This window comes from Schistocerca serialis, chromosome 5 (genome assembly GCF_023864345.2).
Source record: "Schistocerca serialis cubense isolate TAMUIC-IGC-003099 chromosome 5, iqSchSeri2.2, whole genome shotgun sequence".
Lineage (NCBI taxonomy): Eukaryota > Metazoa > Arthropoda > Insecta > Orthoptera > Acrididae > Schistocerca > Schistocerca serialis.
Genome location: NC_064642.1, coordinates 712083746 through 712106115, shown reverse-complemented (window position 1 = coordinate 712106115; position 22370 = coordinate 712083746). Strand labels below are relative to the sequence as shown.

The 22370-nt window shown below is 45.3% G+C and overlaps 1 protein-coding gene across 2 annotated transcripts in view; it reads left to right on the top strand.

The window, feature by feature from the left end:
- Window positions 1–1327: 1327 nt before the first annotated feature.
- Window positions 1328–22370, top strand: part of LOC126481055 (uncharacterized) — a 1230708-nt gene continuing 1209665 nt past the window's right edge. Inside the window, exon 1 of one of the 2 annotated variants that reach the window (XM_050104539.1) lies at window positions 1328–1467. The gene's annotated coding sequence lies outside the window, so the exon portion shown is untranslated. The remainder of the gene's footprint in view (window positions 1468–22370) is intronic. The other variant, XM_050104538.1, reaches the window with a different exon arrangement.

The window sequence follows — 22370 nt, the reverse complement described above, 5'->3', positions numbered from 1 at the left end:
TCCTCGCTGTAACGGGAATTGTCCAAATGGACCTAAGGTCCAAGTGTTTTCGTTTCGTAACGACGAAGACCTTCGTCGCAAGCGGATTGCCACCATTCACAGGGATGCATTTTCACCAACCAAATATTCCAAAGTAAGTAAATCCGATAGTGTTCCATGTTTTCAGTTTTTGTAGTTCTTTATTTATACCTTTTGAAGACCTGTACGATTTTGTACCCAGGCACCACTACTGGTTTTGTGTCGTCAGTCTTACGTAGTAAACGAATTTTGACCAGCCAGTTCAGCAACTAGTATTCACACTTGAATAGACAAAATCGCATTTTCTGCATTATTTTTTATTTACTCGAAGGAACGATTTATTTGACCTGCATGTAGGCAAAGACTGCCTTTCAGAGTAAACATCATACAGTTAGCTGTGTTGTGACAAGTCAGGTTTTAGCAAAGATTTCCACTGAAAATAATAGTACGATGTGTAAATTCGAAGTTATGAGCTCTAATACAATCGAATTAGTGTTCAACTTCAGTCATTATTTTCGAAATTAATTTCAGGTATGTGAACTACATTTTCCAAAAGACAATTCAGTAATACAGAACTATGATCTTCCTTTGTAGCTTTACCGATAGTAAGAAAATCTTTCATCTAAATAAAACTGCAGAATCCAAAACAATACCAAACATTTTGTCCAAAAATAAGAGATTTATAGTGATAAGCACGCCCTGCAATAGACCTGACGTTCGCCGTGCCTAGCTGACATGACGTCACGAACAAGCGCCGGGGCCTTCCTTTGAGTCGGTGTTGTTCAAACCTGCGTCCGGCCGTCCTGATTTAGGTTTTCCGTGATTTCCCTAAGTCGATTCAGGCAAATGGACGGGCGCTGAAGACTACACTGTTGAGCGCCCATAACACTATATCCATCCATCCATCAGGCAAATGCCGGCACGGCTCACTTCCTTCCTCATCCTTCCCTAGTCCGATGGGACCGAAGACGACGCTGTCTGGTGCCCTTCCCCAGTTCAACCAACCAACACAACGATAAGTAGGAAAAACAGAAGGGAGGAGGAATGTGCTTCGTGACCCCGTGACTCGACTCGCTGGGACACCTTGCTCCAGCAGCGGCCAAGCGCTGCAGACTGGGAGCACACGGTTTCGAGGTCCCGCCCGCTCGGCACTGTCTGGGTCGGCGTTCGCCGCAGCGGTTAAGTGGGTCAGCGGGACCCTGCCAGCCTGCCGGCCGCCTCTGTTTACCTGTGACGTCACGCGGGCGCCCCCCTCTCGCGGTGCCGCCCCTCCCCGCCGGGCCCCCAGCGCCGCGGCCGCAGTGTGTCTGTCTGTGTGCAGCGAGCAGCCCGTCTACGCCGCGTTTGTCGCCGCCGCCGCGCGCGTCCTTGGCGAATTCCCTTACCGGCAGACAACTCGGCTGCTCCTGCGCTGTTCTCCGGCCGCCCCGACTGCAGCCCGAATTGCAGGTAAGGAGGCCTGACCGTTTTTTATATCTCTTCTGCGCTTCCACGTCTTCTACGTATTCCACCTCGCCTGCAAAGCCACTGCGTTTACTAGTTTCGTCCCTCTGAAAAGGTCAAGTTTTGAGGTTCCGTGCTTTGCTTGTTTGGAAGGAGCAGCAGTGATAGCCTTTTCCTCCTATGAAAAACGATGTTTAGCAATTGGTCTGGGACAGTCGCTACCCTACAGTAAAGCAGCGGTAGTTTTCTCGTGCTATGAATATTCACTACAGACGGTTACCTTGCATTAAATGCCTGAAAGCATTTGAGCTTTACGTTTATTAATGTCAACTTGTCCTCAGCAAGTTATTGTCGCAGTTCTGCTGGCGGTGAGATGGTGTTTAACGTTTAGCGTGAACTACAATAAAAACTTCATGAAACAGGACCGCGACTGACTAACTGCATCAGTTACTTACACTGTGGCTTTGTAGAAGAGTATTACAGGTTATTTTTGTCTACTCTAGTATGAATTAGCCTTGAACTAAAAGAGTTCGCCAAGTACGTAAAGTATGTGCAATCAATTCCTGATCTGTTTCAGGGAACAAATGATTACAAAATAGACTTTACGGATTCAATGGCAAGTATTTGTCCACCCACAGTACCTTCAGTGTACGTACAGAAACGTGTTTTTAAAGCCACCATTCAATAAAGACAATCAACTTGCCCAGCAATGCTTTCCCCATAGCGACGCTGTCTCTGTATTACTTAACGAAGATCACGCTCACATTCGTGTTGTGTAAGCTATACAGCGTTTTGCTTAAAAATAATTCGCTCGCTTGGCGTGACGTATTTCGGACCTGCGGAGCGAAATCAGATTTGTAGCGATCGATACAGAGTTCCACGTAAGCGCATAACCGTATCTCGCTTGGTGTGCCGTCCTGTATTTCGGGTTAGCCAGTGTCGTAATTTGTCGAATGCTTAAACGCATACCTTTTCGTTGTGCGTCCGGGAGTGATACAGATTGAGACAGGGATTTAATGTCACTGGACCCAGTACATAAATACTGCCGGTCCTCGCTGCTTGGTAACAGGTAATCAATAAAAAATACAGCTTTATAATTGTTGTTAAGTGAATATTTACATGTAGACAAGTACACATCCACAAATATTAATTACCTTAAAAGGTATTTTGTTTAGTAATGTACATGCCATTTGAGAACAGTGAACTGTTTAATGACTACTGCATAATGAGTTTGTTTTCGTGACGTACTCAGATCTAGGCCCCAAAATCGTGGTTCACAGCCCAAATTCCGATTTTGCAGTCGGTATCAAATGTGGTATTTCTAACCGACGCAAAATTAGATGAAGCTGGCATGTAAGGCCCAACCAATCGTCTCTCCATAATGTTAATTAATCTCTTCTGGGCCGTTGTGGACGAGCGGTTCTAGGCGCTTCAGTCCGGAACCACGCAGCTGCTACGGTCACAGGTTCGAATCCTGCCCCGGGCATGGGTGTGTGTGATGTCCTTAGGTTAGTTAGGTTTAAGCAGTTCTAAGTCTAGGGGCTGATGACCACCGATGTTAAGTCTCATAGTGCTCAGAGGCATTTGAATTTTAATCTCTTCTAGTAATGACAGTTAAGTTCGAGTTTTACATAAAATATTATGTTTTCTTTTCCTTTCATCTATACAGGTAATGAAATGTCTCACACGAAGCAGCACCTAACTCCTATCTTTGGCAGTTATTAGCCTACGAAAAAGTGTACATGAATTATGGATCTCTTAGGTACCTGCTGTTGCGTTCCAAGCACTCTGCTACGTATTCGAATAATTCCGTGTGTTATACAGACTCCCGTTAAACCCTGAGGCTAAAATGTGGGATTACGCTGGCTGTCCTCCTCAGTTACACAGCAGTTACATAAGTGGGCAGGAAAAAATGATTCCAATGGCTCTGAGCACTATGGGACTTAACATCTGAGGTCATCAGTCCCCTAGACTTTAGAACTACTTAAACGTAACTAACCTAAGGACAGCACACACACCCATGCCCGGGGTAGGATTCGAACCTGCGACTGTAGCAGTCGCGCGGTTCCGGACTGAAGTGCCTAAAACCGCTCTGCCACACCGGCCGGCTGGACAGGAAAATTTTGAATTAACTTTTAATAAGTAATAAGTGTTTCCGCGTAAGCGTGACGGTTCAAACCCGAGTCCGGCCATCCTGATTCAGGTTTTCCATGATTTCCCTAAATCGCTTCAGGCAAACGCCGGGATGGTTCCTCTGAAAGGGCACGGCCGACTTCCTTCCCCAACCTTCCCTAATCCGATGAGACCAATGACCTCATTGTTTGGTCTCCTTTCCCAAATCAACCAACCAACCCATTTAAACCTGAAACCACCTCAATACTTTTTGTTTGTGTTACCGTACATGGGATAACACATCTTTCTGAGTTTGCAATACAAGTTTCTGAGCCATGATCCCACCTTCCTCAATCTTCACCACCCCTTCCCCGCTCCCCTACCTTCGAATAGGTTCAGGTTCCATGACATGTAACTACAAGCTTAGCTGAAGAATGTGGTCCTCATATTGTTTCATACCATCCTCCCACTCTCTTATCGGCACTTCACACAGTAGCGTACAAACAGTTTAAGGAAACATGCGGTTGCCCTTTGTAACGTCTCCGGTTACGATTTATCCTCCATGGCTATGTGAGTAGGAATCAGTACTGACTTAGCAGACATCTCAGTGTGAAACCGAGCTTGGCGTAACATGTTTTGTCTGTAAGGGCAACGTAAGATTGTGAAATAGCTGTCGCCAAATAAAACTGAGATTTCGTCCGTGGATGGGCGCTGATGACCCCGCTGTTTAGCGCCCGTAAACCTCAAACACACACACACACTCGTCCGTGGAATTCTACGGACTTGCACCAGCTCGCTCTGTTTGTCTACGTCACTGATACTCAACCTCGTCCCTGCCGCCCACTTGTGTTTCGGCTTTGAAGGTGGGCGGTAGGCGGTGTCAGCTTTAAAAGCTCTTTCATCACGTTTTCACAAAACTCTCAGTGACAATCTAAATTTCAGAAAATTTACTACTTGTATCGCGCTTGCACAAGTTTAAGTCGTGTTACGTAAGTGCAACCAAATGACATTATAGGCCGACCGCAAACAATACAGCGTCGTCTCAGAATAGCTCGCGCATCTGCCGCGACGCCACCCAGCCGTAACAGACAAGCAAACCCGGTAGCTGTCGGTGACCCCCTCCCCACACCCTCCGAGCCCAATCCATGATGCCCAAGAGGCATGCACAGAAGACAATCACGTCACAGGCTCATTTGTTTGCGGTTGCACTGGCCAGTAAGCTGGTTTGCCAGAGTGGATTCGTGATTACAGCTTCAAACACAATATTGTGAAATATTGTGAACCCGTGTCTCAGGAAAGGAAACATGTTCGTGACTTTCCGAATTATCTGACAATGGGTTTCTTACAACCTGCTGTCAATGAACTGCAACCATTGTGTTTATTGTGTCCTCAAAATTGTCCGATGAGGCAATGCAGCCAAGTCGAGTGTGAGAACATCATTCTACACTACTGGCCATTAAAATTGCTACACCACGAAGATGACGTGCTACAGACGCCAAATTTAACCGACAGTCAGAAGATGCTGTGATACGCAAATGATTAGCTTTTCAGAGCATTCACACGTGCTGACATAAGGAAAGTTTCCAACCGATTTCTCATACACAAACAGCAGTTGACCGGCGTTGCCTGGTGAAACGTTGTTGTGGTTCCTCGTGTAAGGAGGAGAAATGCGTACCATCACGTTTCCGACGTTGATGAAGGTCGGAATGCAGCCTATCGCGATTGCGATTTATCGTATCACGACATTGCTGCTCGCTTTGGTCGAGATCCAATGACTGTTAGCAGAATATGGAATCGGTGGGTTCAGGAGGGTAATACGGAACGCCGTGCTGGAGCCCAACGGCCTCGTATCACTAGCAGTCGAGATGCCAGGCACCTTATCCGCATGGCTGTAACGGATCGTGCAGCCACGTCTCGATCCCTGAGTCAACAGATGGGGACGTTTGCAATACGACAACCATCTGCACGAACTGTTCGACGACGTTTGCAGCAGCATGGACTATCAGCTCGGAGACCATAGCTGCGGCTACCCTTGACGTTGCATCACAAACAGGAGCGCCTGCGATGGTGTACTCAACGACGAACCTGGGTGCACGAATGGCAAAACGTCATTTTTTCGGATGAATCCAGGTTCTGTTTACAGCATCATCATGGTCGCATCCGTGTTTGGCAAAATCGCGGTGAACGCACATTGGTATGGGGTGGGATTAGTTACACTTCTCGGTCACATTTGTTCGCATTGACGTCACTTTGAACAGTGGATGTTACATTTCAGATGTGTTACGACCCGTGGCTCTATCCTTCATTCGGTCCCTGCGAAACCCTACATTTCAGCAGGATACTGCACGACCTCATGTTGCAGGTCCTGTACGGGCCTCTCTGGATACAGAAAATGTTAGACTGCTGCCCTGGCCAGCACATTCTCCAGATCTTTCACCAACTGAAAACGTCTGGTCATTGGTGGCCGAACAACTGGCTCATCACAATACGCCAGTCGCTGCTCTTGATGAACTGTGGTATCGTGTTGAAGCTGCATGGGCAGCTGTACCTGTGCACGCCATCCAAGCTCTGTTTGACTCAATGCCTAGGCGTATCAAGGCCGTTATTACGGGCCAGAGGTGGTAGTTCTGGGTACTGATTTCTCAGGATCTATGCATCCAAATTGCGTGAAAATGTAATCACATGTCAGTTCTAGTATAATATATTTGTCCAATGAATACCCGTTTATCATCTGCATTTCTTCTTGGTGTAGCAATTTTAATGGCCAGTAGTGTACAAAGCATCCAACAAATAAGGGCAGCTCCGTTCAATATTTTCGGGAAATATTATATAAAAAGAAATCCAAAATAAATCCACAATCGCTGCATCATTTAGGAAACAACGTGCAGCGAACGAAGGTGGATTAATTGCCACTTATCGTATTTCATAATTAATTGCAGAAAGTGGTAAAAGCTATAATACTGAAGAAGCTGTAATAACACCACCTATAAAGAACTTATCTCAACAGTAATGCATCAGGATATACCTGACAATTCAAAAACATTTCGCTTAAGCGATAGCACAGTAGAGAAGCGAATTGAAGAAAAAGTAGGAAGCGTCAAATGTTTGATGCATTCATTGTATATTGCACAGACAACATCTTGTAGTACTACATCTAAGTACAAGTTTCCATTCATTTACTGTAAGAATTCGAGCTGTAAACGAGATCAAACTCCGTTCGAAACATGATGGAATGTTTCTTCAGCTATGTTAGGACAGTAATGAAGATTTTAATTAGGTTACTTATGCACATAGATGTAAAATGATACATTTCTGACCCTCTCTCTCTAACATTTTATTCTAGTACCACACATTTTGGTGAAAGAAATAATGAGACCAAGATCTATAAGAACAGTTAAAAACAGGAATGAAAGAAGCCATTTTTAGATATTTTCAAGAGATTTAATTTAGTCAGTCTCTAGTTACAAAGATCTAATAACACTCTCGTAGGTGGCCAAAGTATTGTGTCACTATTTATTGACAAAGGTGAACCACTTCGTCATAATTCTTTGATGGGAGAATTTTAACAGTTTCCCGAATTGCCTTTAACAAAAGATGATGTAACTCCATTGACAAATTCAGCGTCCATGTCAATGAACATGAATTCTTCAAGGAAAAACAATTTGAAGATATTTTGAAACTGAAGGTGAATGGTAGAATGAAAAATTCTGTTACTGCAAATATTGAAGAAGTTGATCCAGTATGATAAAGAAAGAAAACAAATTCGATAAGGGTGGCAAAATGGAAAAAATTCCTGTCTTGTATCCAATTATATGGAAAATTAGGTAATTTCCAAGAATGTTTGCCTATCGAAGCCGCGGGCTCCAAACTACACATATCGAATGTGCAATTCTAAATCGATCTCGCGACTGTGGTGGCCGGCGTTATAATAAATTATTTGTGAGATGATAGGAAAACCTAAACGGTTTATGACGGTAGTGAGTGGGATGTCTGGTATTGTAGAAGTTTCTTCGGCCGACTGGCTCACGTGGAAGAATCTAATTCCATGCTTATGAAATGTACAAAATTGTCTGAATTTTTGTCGGAAATGTCACACTCTACCCATATTTTTGCGTGACATTGGCAGAGTTTACGCAGGTTACGGCAAAAAGGGAATGCTTCCCGTAGCATACACATCAAATGGACTTTCTCATGATGACAACGAGTGAGATAAGTCGTTTCCTTTGTAATTACAACTATTTTAGTAACGCTCTTCTTTTATCCTTGCTGTAGTGACCACTGTAAACATGCTCATAACGCCCGCCACCACAGTCGCGTGATCGATTTAGAATCGCACGTTTGGTATCTATCGTTTGGAGCCCGCAGCTTCGATAGGCAAACATTGTTGGAAATTACCGAAAATTATATTAAGTTCAATGCTAACTATCCCTGCTTCATCTCGTGTGGTATCAGGCTTTAGTGAATATTTCCGAAAGAGACCACCTCCTTTTAGTCCTTACGGTACAGTAATAGAGTCAGAAATCCAATACTTTAGTTTCGCAACATCAGACTTAGGGATCTCATCGTTTGACGATGGTTTTTTATCAATTGAGGAACGACGAAATTTTTACCTAGACACGCCATTTGTTACGCTGTGGTATTCCGTAAGCTATGACATAGCATTTACAGTTACACCAGAAGGTGCAACTCAAAAGTTGAGAAACCGGTTGTGTGGGTTTATAAATGGCCTGAACAAATACAGCTATAGCGGATCATTGGACATTTCATCCGATTCCATGTTAATAGTTTCAACTCCTGTATTTAAAAAATAAAAAGAACTGTTCGCTGTATGACGTGTCAAACAATCGACCTAAGGTATTTGGTAAGTAATTATTACTATACGCTTTACTGTATTCTGCTTTATAAGTTTGATAAAGTATAGAAAATTTTACTACCAGAGCGTTGAATAATTAATGAAACACATGTTTTTCTTTTCTGAAAACAGGTTGGTTTATTTAGGGTTTCAGTACACCATAATATTCCGCACACTACTTTTAATGTAATCTCCATTCAATGTGGCGGCCTCACCCCACCTCGCTGAGAGGGCGTGTATGCCGGCATGGGACCACTCTATTCGTCGACTTAGGAACCTACATGTTGCTACATCAAGAACCTCCCCAGCATCCATGTGCTGCTTCCCGCAGAGTGCACCCACATTGCGCCAAGTAGATGGAAGTCAGAAGGCGGGAGGAACGGGTTGCGGGGTGGACGAGAGAGAGTAGACCAGTGAAGTTTCGTGAGCTCCTCTCGGGTGCACAGACTTCTCTGAGACCTTACGCCGTCATGGAGAAGGAGAAACGCCTTTGAAATTTTTTGGCGATGAACACGCTGAAGTCATGTCTTCAATTTCTTTCCAAGCTCCTACTACAGGCGAGTGTAAAATGAATTTGCGCAGTGGAAAATAATGAAGGCTAAAATGATGATTTGGCCCTGTCTGACTATCCCGCTGAAGCAGATCTTAGGATCTCTTAATGCTTCTTTTTAACATGTAAATTACATTCTAACCATAGATGAATGATGAAGGCAACTAATACTACTAAATGATAAATGTTGCTGTTCATTATACAGGGTGTTACAAAAGGTACGGCCAAACTTTCAGGAAACATTCCTCACACACAAAGAAAGAAAATATGTTATGTGGACGTGTGTCCGGAAATGCTTACTTTCCATGTTAGAGCTCATTTTATTACTTCTCTTCAAATCACATTAATCATGGAATGGAAACACACGGAAACAGAACGTACCAACGTGACTTCAAACACTTTGTTACAGGAAATGTTCAAAATGTCCTCCGTTAGCGAGGATACATGCATCCACCCTCCGTCGCATGGAATCCCTGACGCGCTGATGCAGCCCTGGAGAATGGCGTATTGTATCACAGCCGTCCACAATACGAGCACGAAGAGTCTCTACATTTGGTACCGGGGCTGCGTAGACAAGAGCTTTCAAATGCCCCCATAAATGAAAGTCAAGAGGGTAGGTCAGGAGAGCGTGGAGGCCTTGGAATTGGTCCGCCTCTACCAATCCATTTGTCACCGAATCTGTTGTTGAGAAGCGTACGAACACTTCGACTGAAATGTGCAGGAGCTCCATTGTGCATGAACCACATGTTGTGTCGTACTTGTAAAGGCACATGTTCTAGCAGCACAGGAGAGTATCCCGTATGAAATCATGATAACGTGCTCCACTAAGCGTAGTTGGACGAAACTAAAATGAGCTCTGACATGGAAATTAAGCGTTTCCGGACACATGTCAACACAACATGTTTTCTTTATTTGTGTGTGAGGAAGGATTCCTGAAAGTTTGGCCTTACCTTTTTGTAACACCCTGAATATTTATTATAGATTGAAATCAAACCTTTAAGTTGGGGATTGTTGTTGGGATGTTTAAGGGGGACTAAACAGCTAAGGGGCCGGCCGAAGTGGCCGTGCGGTTAAAGGCGCTGCAGTCTGAAACCGCAAGACCGCTACGGTCGCAGGTTCGAATCCTGCCTCGGGCATGGATGTTTGTGATGTCCTTAGGTTAGTTAGGTTTAACTAGTTCTAAGTTCTAGGGGACTAATGACCTCAGCAGTTGAGTCCCATAGTGCTCAGAGCCATTTGAACCATTTAAACAGCTAAGGTCATCAGTCCCCAACCCTTTAAGTACAATTGTCGATATTTCCTAACTAAAATTATTAATCAATTGCCCAACTCTGCCCCTTATTATGACTGCGCGAACTAATATCAATAATGCGAAATGACTGACATCATCTACGTACCAATCACTAGAAGACACTACTTTCAAAGATGACCTACAGCGGTGTGCAACCATAGTGCAAGTAAACTAACGTGATCACAGCTCTTTAGCTTTGTAGCGCTAATAAGCCGAAACAGTGTACGATATCACTGTATGTACTGCGTTTGGTGCGTCGAAGTGATGATTCTCGTACACGTCTGCGACGATGGAAGAACTCCAGCCACAAATAAACTCTTTCAAACGCTAGGACGGCAGAAGGCGGTCCTCTGACTAATATACTCTAATACTGTCTTCTCCTCTCTGTGTCCTACAGACGAGAAACGCGAACTCCCAGTCACAAGGATAGAGTTCGGATAACGTCTCAACGTAAGTATAGGCAGAAGAAGTGCTCTCAATTACTGAACGCTGCATACGCAACGACGACTTCCAACCCGGAGGTGAAGTCCTGAATCGTATAGGTTCTCAACAGTACATTGCCTAATTGTTCTAACTATAAATTCTCTTGAGAGCAAAGACAGCAAGTCCGTCTGTACCAACAAAAGCTGATAATGAGCGACCGTCACACACGGGCGCTCACCACGGAAGATCTCGTCTCTCCACGGCTGGCCTCCCAGCAAGGCTCGGCTCCCCACCCTCGTAATTCCGGAAACGAATCATAGTCCCGAAACCATGGAATATTCTCCCTCTCTACAGATTATTCCGAACGCCGACCAACCATATTTTAGTCTTTTGTCGCCCAGCACGGAAAGTTTGCGACGAAAAACCTATACTCGTACAATGGTACGCTTCTGAGTAAAAATCCTTGGAAATAAGCCAGCCTGCGTGTTTTCCGAGGTGCCGCTTCTTCGTTGCTCCCACCTGCGTCCAAGATTTGCAGAGTTCCCAGTTATCCTTCCGGTCCTGCAACACCAGCGGCCGGTCGTCACCCTATTGTGCTCCAGAGCTCGGGTGCCACGACGTCTGTCTAGCTACTTCCTGTGTTTAAGCAGGACCAACACCTGTGCGGCCTTCCACCCAGAGTTTGAGTTCTGCCTGCCGTTTCATCTCCACTGGCGTTCCAACCACTACTAGCATAGGCATTCATTACGCCATTCTGACAATAAAGACACTCCGTCACCTTTCATGCAATAAGTGTTAACATTTATTTACAAGGCGTAAGTGACAATGTCCGTCTTCTTTAAATATACATATATATGATGTTCAACCTATCACATCATACCTAATTGCGTTTGCAGATCACGGAAAAGTATGTGGATGAGTGCTTGGAAGGTGCGAAATTATAGCCACCTTACATCTTGAAAGTGTCACAATGCACTTACGAGTTGATCGTTGCAGTCACAACGCACTTACGAGTTGATCGTTGCACCATGATGGAGGACATCGAATGGTATAACCCCTTCAGAGTCTCAGACGACTGTCGGCATGATTTTTGTGGTGTCACCTCCAGACACCACACTTGCTAGGTGGTAGCCTTTAAATCGGCCGCGGTCCGTTAGTATACGTCGGACCCGCGTGTCGCCACTATCAGTGATTGCAGACCGAGCGCCGCCACACGGCAGGTCTAGAGAGACGTCCTAGCACTTGCCCCAGTTGTACAACCGACTTTGCTAGCGATGGTTCACTGACAAATTACGCTCTCATTTACCGAGACGATAGTTAGCATAGCCTTCAGCTACGTCATTTGCTACGACCTAGCAAGGCGCCATTATCATTTGCTATTTATCTTGTAATGCATGTACCGTCAGACCGATGTTTACCAATTATGGGTTAAAGTTAAGTATTCCAGAAGCTACGTACTTTTCTTGCTAGTATAATTACTTTACCTGTTCCAGACCTCACGCCAGCCTGCGTGAGCTTTAACGCGTGCCTTTCGGCTATCTCATAGTGGCTTGGCTGTCTTGTCAAGTCACAACAATTTTACCGGCTGAGGGTACGGCTTTGAACTATTTCTTCGGAGGAGAGGTAGTGGGTGCCACTCCATGGATTGCCCTTGTTTCCTGTTCCAAGTTGTGAACCCATATTTCATCGCCTGTGACGATGTTCGACAAAAAAGTCTCGCGAACAGCGTTGTAACGCGAAAGCAATTCCTCGAAGACGGTCCTTCCTTGTTCTTTGTGATCTAGGGAACGCAACGGCCACACATGTCTGAGTACCCCAGCTGGTGGACGAATGTGTCAGCACTGCTAACAGAGACGTCCAGTTGTGCAGCGAAGTGTCTGTGTTACGTCGATCACCTCGCATGAGAGTGTCCGCACGTCCGAATATAGCAGAAGTTTCAGCTGTGTGCGGCCGGCCAGCACACAGGAAACCGGACACGTTTACGCGACCTTCTGTGATGATGACAGACGTCTTGCCCAACGACTCACCACGCTTTTGTTCACTGCCAGGTCTCCGCACACGTTCTTCATGAAACTAAAGGCGCTTAAGCACGAATATTGCACTATGTGCCACAACAAATCCTGCATTTTTTTTTTTCAATCGAAATTGGCCAAGAAAAATGAATTAGTTACTGAACGCCCCATGTACTAACAGGGATGTAAAAGTGGGGATAGATATAAAACATTTGACTACTCTTGGTCTGTATGATCCAGAATGCTGTAGATACCGGAGCCTGGGCCGTTGTGTTTCCTGACTCCCCACAGCACCTACTGTACAATTTTGCAAAGCCGCTCAGTAATCATTATTATGGAATACAAGAAGAGCCACACAATTGGGCTGACGACTTCCTAACAAAGCTAACTCGGCATGGCATTCTTAATAAAGAGGTGTCATCAGAAGAGAAGCAACTGTGTTAAGACCGTTACTATCCACAACATGTACACATTATCTGATAGACAATGCTCGAAGCCCTGCGAGACTATTGCAGTAGTCGTTAAAAAATTGCTACGAAATGCACGAAGACCTTCAGATCATCAGCGCTTGGTTTAAAGATCAGCGCCTGATCCTCAGCACAAAACTGTAACTGTAACGCTACTTAATAAGCGAAATTATGTCTCATGACTAAACGAGCCGGAGTTAGCCACAATCGTCAAGTGTACATCTCCAATTTTGTCGGCTTGATTGCTTAATAGTGTGCTTCCGGATGTACTGCCGAAGCTGTGGTGGATGTGATAGCCAGCGAGATGTTAATAAACTGAGTGCCGGACCCCTAAGTCTTGTTTGTATTGAAATGAAACCTCTGTCCCCGCTTGTTAGGTTTTCTGACATCAGAACAGTGGAGGAGGGATGAAAGGAACATCAGCGCCAAGCTCGGTTAAAACAACCAAGCAAATCGGCTGTCGCCGAGCACTGCATCGAGTACAACTGTAAAACGACCACTATCGTGGTGCAAACGTCAAGTTTCTGTTACACCTTAATTAAGAAGTCTATCGAAATAAAGACGTTAGAAAAGCTAATAAAAAGATATGAAGTTTTCAATTTAAACAAAGTTTGGGGTCGGACACTCAGTGTACGGAGATTTCAGCGACCATCACGTCCACCAGAGCACGGAACGCTGAGCGAGTTTGCGTTTCAACGAGTATCGGTACGAGTTCTGGAAAAAAAAAATCAACGGATCAAAGGGCATACTGGGCGTCGGAAATCGAACACTTTGTCAGCTGCAAACAGAGACGCGAGACGGTCTGGTTGGAGTTCAGGCAGCCAGTGTACACACAAAGCGCAACTCGCAACATCTGAAGAAAACGGCTTCGTGAGTCTTCGAAACACTGTGCGTAGAACGGAATCAACAGAACAACCGGAAGCTCGTCATTAAGCATCTAAGAACTTGCTGCGGGGCGCTTTTGTGGTGGAACGATCGTATTAATCTGTTGAGGAGTAGACAAGTTTCAGACTGGAGTGACCGTAATTTTCTCTTCGAGACACCTTTGTCGCGCCAGTATTCTTGAATATTTTTCGGCGGTGTGGGAGAGTATTAAAGTCGGATTAACGGAAGAGAGCCGCGCGGTATTAGCTGAGCGGTCGAGGACGCTGCACTCATGGACTGTGCGGCTGGTCCTGGCGCAGGTTCGAGTCCTCCCTCGGGCATGGGTGTGTGTGTTTGTCCTTAGGATAATTCAGGTTAAGTGGTGGGTAAGCTTAGGGACTGATGACCTTAGCAGTTAAGTCCCATAAGATTTCACACACATTTGAACATTTTTTTTTTTTTTAACGGAAGAGACTGAGAAGATTGAAAGTTGAGCTGCGCTGTCCATCACAGAAATGTCGAACGCATACTAGCGGAAAGCGCTGCTAGTAAGACTTGCAAATCCCAGAGAGTATTACTCTCATTGTTCTTAGAATGCATGTTCCAGTACGAATAACGAAACTATCACTTTCAGCCCAATATCGCGTAGTGACCTCGATGATTAATGTAAGACAAACAGAGAGGGATGCGGACAGTCCTTCTACAAGACGCCATCCTCGAATGGCGTAGAGGTTAAATTTAAATTGGGGAGGATGGAGGGGGGTGGGGTTATGAAGTACACCATGTACCCTCCACCAGAAACCGTTCGTTGGCTTTGGAAGTGTGCATGTAAGGGTGTTTCCTAGGTGACGTTACAAAGTTTTAGGGATGACGGAGAGGGGCCATTCAATCGATTTGAGATATGGGATCCTGGTATTGGAACGACCGTGTCGAAAGCTACGAGCGAAAATCGCTCTGATTCCTCTGACAGTGGAGCTCTCCTACTACAAGCTCTTTTCTTTCCATATTTTGGGTGGAGTTAGTATGGACCAAAACAAGAAAATAGTAAACATGGACTATAAAGTGTATACGTTAAGACCTATGAACACTTGTCCATCTTTGCTACTGTGAAACACAACTCATCTACTGACCAAGTGCTCGAAGCTCGTAAGGCATTCATTTTAGAGCTCTTGGTTATTAGACAATTTTTTCATCTGTTGGGTCACACTACCTCGTCACAAAATATGGAAAGCAAACAGTTCGCAGTAGGAGAATTCCATTGTCAGAGGTATCAGAACGATTTTCGCTCACAACTCTCGACTCGCTCGTTTCCGGACCAGGCTCCATTACCTCAAATTGATATATTTAGCCTTCTCCATCACCCGCGACAGTTTGGAACATCATCACGGAATCACGCTTTATTCAGGGTGTACCAGGAGGAATGTTCAATATTCAGGGGTATGACAGGTACACCATTCGAAGCAAAAAGTCTTGTAAACATGGGCTGTAAAATGCATATCTTAAGAGCTATGGGCACTTGTTATATAGAGTAGAAGCGTTTCACAGCAGCCAAGTGTTCGTAGTTCTTAAGATATGCAGTTTAGAGCCCATGTTTACTGCACTGTTTTGCTTCAGATGACGTTCCTGTCATATGCTGAATATTTACCATCCAGCATGGGACACCCCGTATGTGGACGTATAACATGTCTCGTCTCTGGAACTCCCCGTACTGAGTCAAGTCACTCCTGTTGCCGAAGAAACACCCTTCCTTTCGCAATTACAGCCTGCGCTGGACAGATTATTCACCGACTCAATGGCTTGACCCTCTACCTGACTAGCGGTTCCTCGACGACTTGCAGTTACGCAACAGAGGCGCGCGCTTGTGTGTGTAGGTGTGCATACGAGCTGAGTGACTCGTCACGGCTGGCGGTTAACTAGCTGTCACGGCCTTCTTGTGCCCGCGGCGAGTGTCGTACCATTCTGAGGCACCACTTTGCTCCTGCTTCCCACTTCAGATTCTGGTATAGGTGCACGGCTTTTGTGTTACTGACTGTGTTGCCTGTATGTGTATGTTACTCTTTGAAAACATCGTCCGGGAGTTGTAGTCTCTTATCGACCTTCAGGGCTTTATTGCCTAAGATTTTCATGAGATCACCGGCGAAATTTGCACTTTTTGTTGGAGAATGGAACGGAAGACAGCGGTAAAGATTCTCTTATGGCACTTGACGTTTCTGTCAACACAATAATGATACTGAAAGCTTGAAATACCCGAAAGTGTAACGGAATGGAATCTGCAGTCATAGACTGCTGAGGCGAATGTTACAACTGTCGGTGTTACCTCATAACTGAACAGTAATTTACATTTCATTGTTAATTAAGGTCTCCTTTGGAGTGGGTAACTTTGATTATAACACTGATTATAGCTTTAGAGATAAGTTTGTTCCAAATCAGGCGCTTCAGTCACTAATCACGTCGTGGCAAATCTCAGCCGCCAGTGGAATAATTCTCAAAAAGAGGAGGCGAATGATCTTGTAAGTGAACTAGATAGTCTTACCAAAGGTGTACCAATCCATAATTTTGTCGAAGCGTTGCTGCAGTTATCGACGTAAAAGGTAGCGACAGCTCTGCTTGAGGGTTTTGCTGGCGCTTTTAGAACGATTGAACCTTTTTACAAAGACACGGTGATTATATGACGGGTAGGTACCTTCTGACGTGGCAAACGATTAGGAAAATCCATAAAACACGCTCAGAACACTAAACAGAAATGACCTGTCAGTCTCGCAAAGAAACAGAAAATGCCAGCAAGTCTAGCATAGAATGAACATGAAAATCGGGCTTGGTCAGACTCATTGGGTGTAAGGAAGAGCCACTCCCATTTTACTCTCTGGGGTTGTATTTGTTTTCTCCCTCTAGTAACACATTTATTTATCTACTTCCCTTTCAAGAATTTAGCCTTTCTGCCACCTCCTTCCCTCATCACTATGGCCGTTGGTTTTACCGAAATTTGTTTTGAGCTTCTGAGTGTAGAAATAAATACAGATGGGAAAAATTCACCGAGGCTTTGGCAAGTAGCCTGCTGTCTCAAGACCCGCAGACCTTCCTGGTTTTCTTCCAGGATTTCCTCCCGTAAGGTTCAAAATGGTTCAAATGGCTCTGAGCACTATGGGACTTAACTTCTGAGGTCATCAGTCCCCTAGAACCTAGAACTACTTAAACCTAACTAACCTAAGGACATCACACACATCCATGCCCGAGGCAGGATTCGAACCTGCGACCGTAGCGCTCACGCGGTTCCAGACTGTAACGCCTAGAACCGCTCGGCCACCTCGGCCGGCCCTCCCGTAAGGAAGCATGGTCAAATGAACCGTGCTGAATTAGAGAGTCGCCCTTCTCAGTCACAGCATGTTACACAATAGTAACTGATTAACTTATCCAAAAATATCTGACATGCATAATTAGCTTACAAACATTGTCCACGTATTGCAGAAGAAAGTAAAGTTGTAATTATTGAAGGGAGGTAGCTATACCCACGCGTGTACTGTTGTGGGTGCCATGACAATGATGCTTCAGCCCCGAATAAAAACGGCAACACATTACTATTTGCTTCTATCGAGCTAGAAGAGGCCCAACAGACTGGACTGAAAAACCCAAACAAAGCTACTAAGGATATTGTGGACGTTTTAAAGCCCCTGGACAACTTCTGAAGGTTTAAGAGCTAGTACCCACGAGCACCGGTTAAAGCTGGTAGTACCAACTGCCTGCTACGGTCGAAGGTTCGAATCCTGCCTCGTGCATGGATGTGTGTGATGTCCTCAGGTTTGTTAGGTTCAAGTAGTTCTAAGTTCTAGGCGACTGATGACCTGAGATGTTAATTCCCATATTGCTTAGAGCCATTTGAACCATTTTAGTACCAACTGTCGTTCTGTATTTTATATTTGGAGATCACTTAGTTCGACCAAATCCAGTAACCACAGTTAAATAAAAAGACGCGACTCAGACTTGTTTATACTTTACAAAACCAGATCACTTACATTTCCTTCGACACAAGGGAGCCTTTCTGAAAGTGCTCATTAGCTCTCAGTTCTCCTGAGTCGTATTAACACAGTTTCCCGATTCTTGTGCCGGAATTCCACCCTGAGACTCTTTAACACGTCTTAAAGAAAGTAGGCAGTTTCACTTCATCGTACGGTGAACGGTCAGTGATGTACGCTAATAATCCCACTGGGGTGTGCGTACTACACGGAAGCGAGGAAGCAGAAGCGTCAAGCTCACGTCGTAATGTGTGGTAGTGGTTATCGCGAGTGTTGTGGGCATGCAGAGACAAGGAAGCGGAACCTGGCGTAGCCTCTATCAGCAGAGTTAGGCAAAACCACGTAATTAATGCAATTCAAAGTCAATGAACGTAAGTGACTGTTTGTCACGCCAGGTTGTATATCACAGGCTGCATGACGAAGAACAATGCTGCACTCAGAAGTTGGATGTCGATGCAGCTTCGCACAAGAACGCGCCTTCGGCTTCACTTTCAGTTCTCAGTGACAGGTAGAAAGGTCACTACTGTGCCTTACTGTTGTTCCTTTTTAGTTCTGTTATCAGGACTAGTGTGGCATATAAGCGGTGTGAACCGCGTCGGATGTTGACTGATCAATGTGAGGAACAAAGAGGCGCCACCTACTCTCGTGAGACAGTGGTAATAGTTCCTCCCAGTGTTCGAAAAGGGCGTCATCATAGGTCTCCATTCGGCCATTCGGCACATACTTTGAGGAGTGATTATGAACAAAAAAAACTCAGGTGTATGCCCTTTTCCAAATGGTTTCCCAGATAGAATCCTAAAACCGGAACCTCTGTCAAAACCGTCTCGCAGTACAAATTTAACTACGTTAAATTTCCTACATGGGAAGTCCTATTCATTTTTTCCCTATTCATTTTTCCCTAGGATCAATAGTTCGCGCGAAGGGAGCGAGAGGATGTTGAAAGTCTCGCACGAAAGCGCTTGCGATGTAGTGTTGGTAGTTTTTGTAGGCCAGTTTGCGGTAGATTCCCGACCTGATAGAGCACAAGTGTCCCGTGTGAAACTGAGCATCTCGAATTCCTCTACATTACTGTGGTACATTGTAAACAATGACAATGTACTCAATAAATCAGAGTATAAATAACGATGTACATAAAATGTGTTCTATCTCGGAAACCATTCGGAATAGCGCGTATGTACATATGAAGTTTTTTGTTCAGAATGAGTAATACAATCATCCCTCAAAGCGTGTACCTTTCTTCCTGACTCACCCTGTGTACGCCTCTTCCCGAGTTAGTGGAACGTCACAGGATTAAAGCTAGAAGCCACGTCCCGTCTGCATTACCTAGAACACTGAAGCTCGCTACCGCACTGCCCTGTACTGTGGCTCTCGACTGGAAGGTTGACGATCTGAATCCTGAGCGTGGAGAAAATTTTCATCATCGCCATTTTCCCGGAAAGGAACATGATGTGTCTATGAGAACTTCCCGATCTCCAGACTTTGATCAGGTGCTCCTCACGCTTCGGAGATAATGGCGGCTGTAGATCCATGACAATCACCCAAAATACACTGATGATCCCAAAAATTATGACCGTCTGTTTAACAGCATGTTGGTCCGCCAATGGAACGCAATACAACAGGGATTCTCCATAACATGGATTCGACAAGTCCTCAGTAGCTTTCCAGAGGTATGTGGCACCAAGATGTCTACACACAGACCAGGCAGTTACCGTAAATACGGGCTAGTGATTTGTATGGGTTTATATCAGGCGAATTTGGTTGCTAAGATGTGAACGTGAGTTCACTGTCATGTTCCGCAAACCATAGTAACACAATTCTGGCTTTGTGACATGGAAATTTATCTTGCTGGAAGATGTCATCTACGTCGGGAAAGACATCAAGCATGGAGGAGTGCAGGTGGACTGCAATAGTGCTCACAAAGTCCACACCTGTCATGGTACCATCGAAGCACAGATGGATCTCCCCCATAGCATAATACTGCTTCCATCGACGTGCATTCGTGGCGGGATGCGTTTCGAGCAGCCGTATCCGGACTCAACCATCGACCATGTCTAACAAAAAACGTGGTTCATCAACCAGGCGACACTTTTCCGTAGATCCACCGCCCAATCTCTATGATCCCGTACCCACTGCAATCATGACAATGTCTTTGGGTCGTCCTCTGCCGAGTCCCATGTTCAGCATTGTGTGCCGAATGGTTTGCTCTGAAACACTCGTGGTTGCACCAGTATTTTGTACTCTGTCGATAGAGACACCACAGATCACATCCCAGTTTGCTTTACAGAGCGGACAAGCCTCTGACCTCCACTTTCTTTGATGAGGTGTGGATGTCCAACTCTTTGTGGTCTACACGTGGTTTCACCGCCCTTAGGGCATTTTCCGTAGATGCTGATGACAGTAACACGCGATGAGCTGACTAGCAACGCCGCTTCCGTGGTGCTCTTTCACGGGTGCCGCGCCATAACTTCTGCTTGTCCAAGTCACTTATGTTAGTAGCTTTTCCCATTTGTAAAAAAATTGTAAATTTGTGATAAGATCTTATGGGACCAAACTGCTTAGGTCATCGGTCCCTAAGCTTACACACTACTTAAGCTAACTTAAACAAACTTACGCTAAGGACAACACACACACACACATGCCAGAGGGAGGACTCGAACCTCTGACGGGGGAGCCGCGCGGACCGTGACAAGACACCCTAGACCCCGCGGCTACCCCGTGCGGCTTTCCCATTTGTGATCACCGTGTAGTTGATAATATGATTCGCCATTCGCCTCTCCTCTGCTTACTGTATATACACTGCGAAGCACAGTTAAAGGGTCGCCCGCTAATTGTCTCCCATTATGACGCAGAAGTTTGAAATTTGGCATGAAGGCCCTACAACCTTCGTCTGCGATGGTGGAAAAGCGTAGAGCCCTGCGACATCAACCTCAGGCTAGGCGACGCTTCCAATCATCAAGGAGTCGACACACGCGAAAAGAAGGCCACAGCTCAGAAGCTCATATGACTTATAAGATTGGTTAATGATATCACACTGCCACCAAATTTCACCCCATTCTACTCATTGCTACTGTGGACGAGTCACGCAATGGGAAAATCGGCACACTCCCTCTTACTCACGTTTAATCCCTTCTTTTGATGGCTCTGTGATGGAGGTCAGAACCACAATGGCCAGCGTTGAAATCGCGCAATTTTCTTACGGGTGGTCGAGAAAAAAATTCAGACGCACCGACGCATTGTAAGGACACAAATGAGAGTCAGGGGGTGGCATAAAGGGTGTTAAAGAAGACATCAGTTCCCTTGGGGCGTGGTTTCCCACTCAATTCGCGGTAGAAAACCTCAGTTCATAATGTGATGAGCAGCAGGATGATGTTGTTAACTTTTTAACACTGCTAACACTCCCCAGACGCTCAACCATTCACTTACGACAACGTGGGCTTACCAGTTTGGAGTGCAGCGCGACCGCAATTTCTTGCTCTGATATGTGGGGTGGAACTACCAACAATCGTTCATAACCGTTTGACGTAATTTGAATGTGAGTCGAAGCAGCAAAGAGCGTTAATTCGTTTTTTTCACCCCTTCCATTTCTCGCACTCTTTTGGTGTAACGGGGAGGGTGGGGGGTAATATTGCCACATGCGTGATCGAAACAGTAAAGTGTCCGTCTAAGATCCCCAGTTCGATAACATCATCCGTGCTACCTACATTCAAGGATGTCGAAATCGCTGCCTGTTACATTAGCACCTAGTAATAAGTGACTGGCTGTACATTTCTAACGACCTCAACAAAGCTGCGTGGGTGGCAGCGGCGCTGTTGCCGGGTCTCAGAGAGACCCATCGCCATTTTATTCACTTATGTGTCAATGTGTCGTTCTCCCTCCACCCCCCCCCCTCCCCGGACGACCATGCCTCAGCAGGGCGTGAAACAGGAGGGTTGAAAAAGTGTAAACGCTCTTCTTTGCTTCGTATGACGTCCATATTTCGTGGAATGGTTTTGAACGGTCCCTAGTGGTTCCATCGTGTATATCAGAGCAAAAATTGTGGTAGCGCTACACTCCGGAGGGCCCAGATGACATTCAATGAGGTTTCAGGTCCACAATGTGCTTAGAGAAGGGAGAAATCGTTCGGCGAGTGTCAACAGGGTCGAAGGTTGTCAACGACGTCGTCCTCGCACTTCGAGGAGTCGTTTTCCATCACGAAATTTGTAGGAATCAACGCTGCAAGGGAAGGGGTGGTATGACTAACGCCCGTTTTTCCACCCTCTGAGCGCTGTCGTGGCGATACTGAGCGACGATGTGGCTGAAACGTTTCCCTCTGTTATCTGTAAGAATAC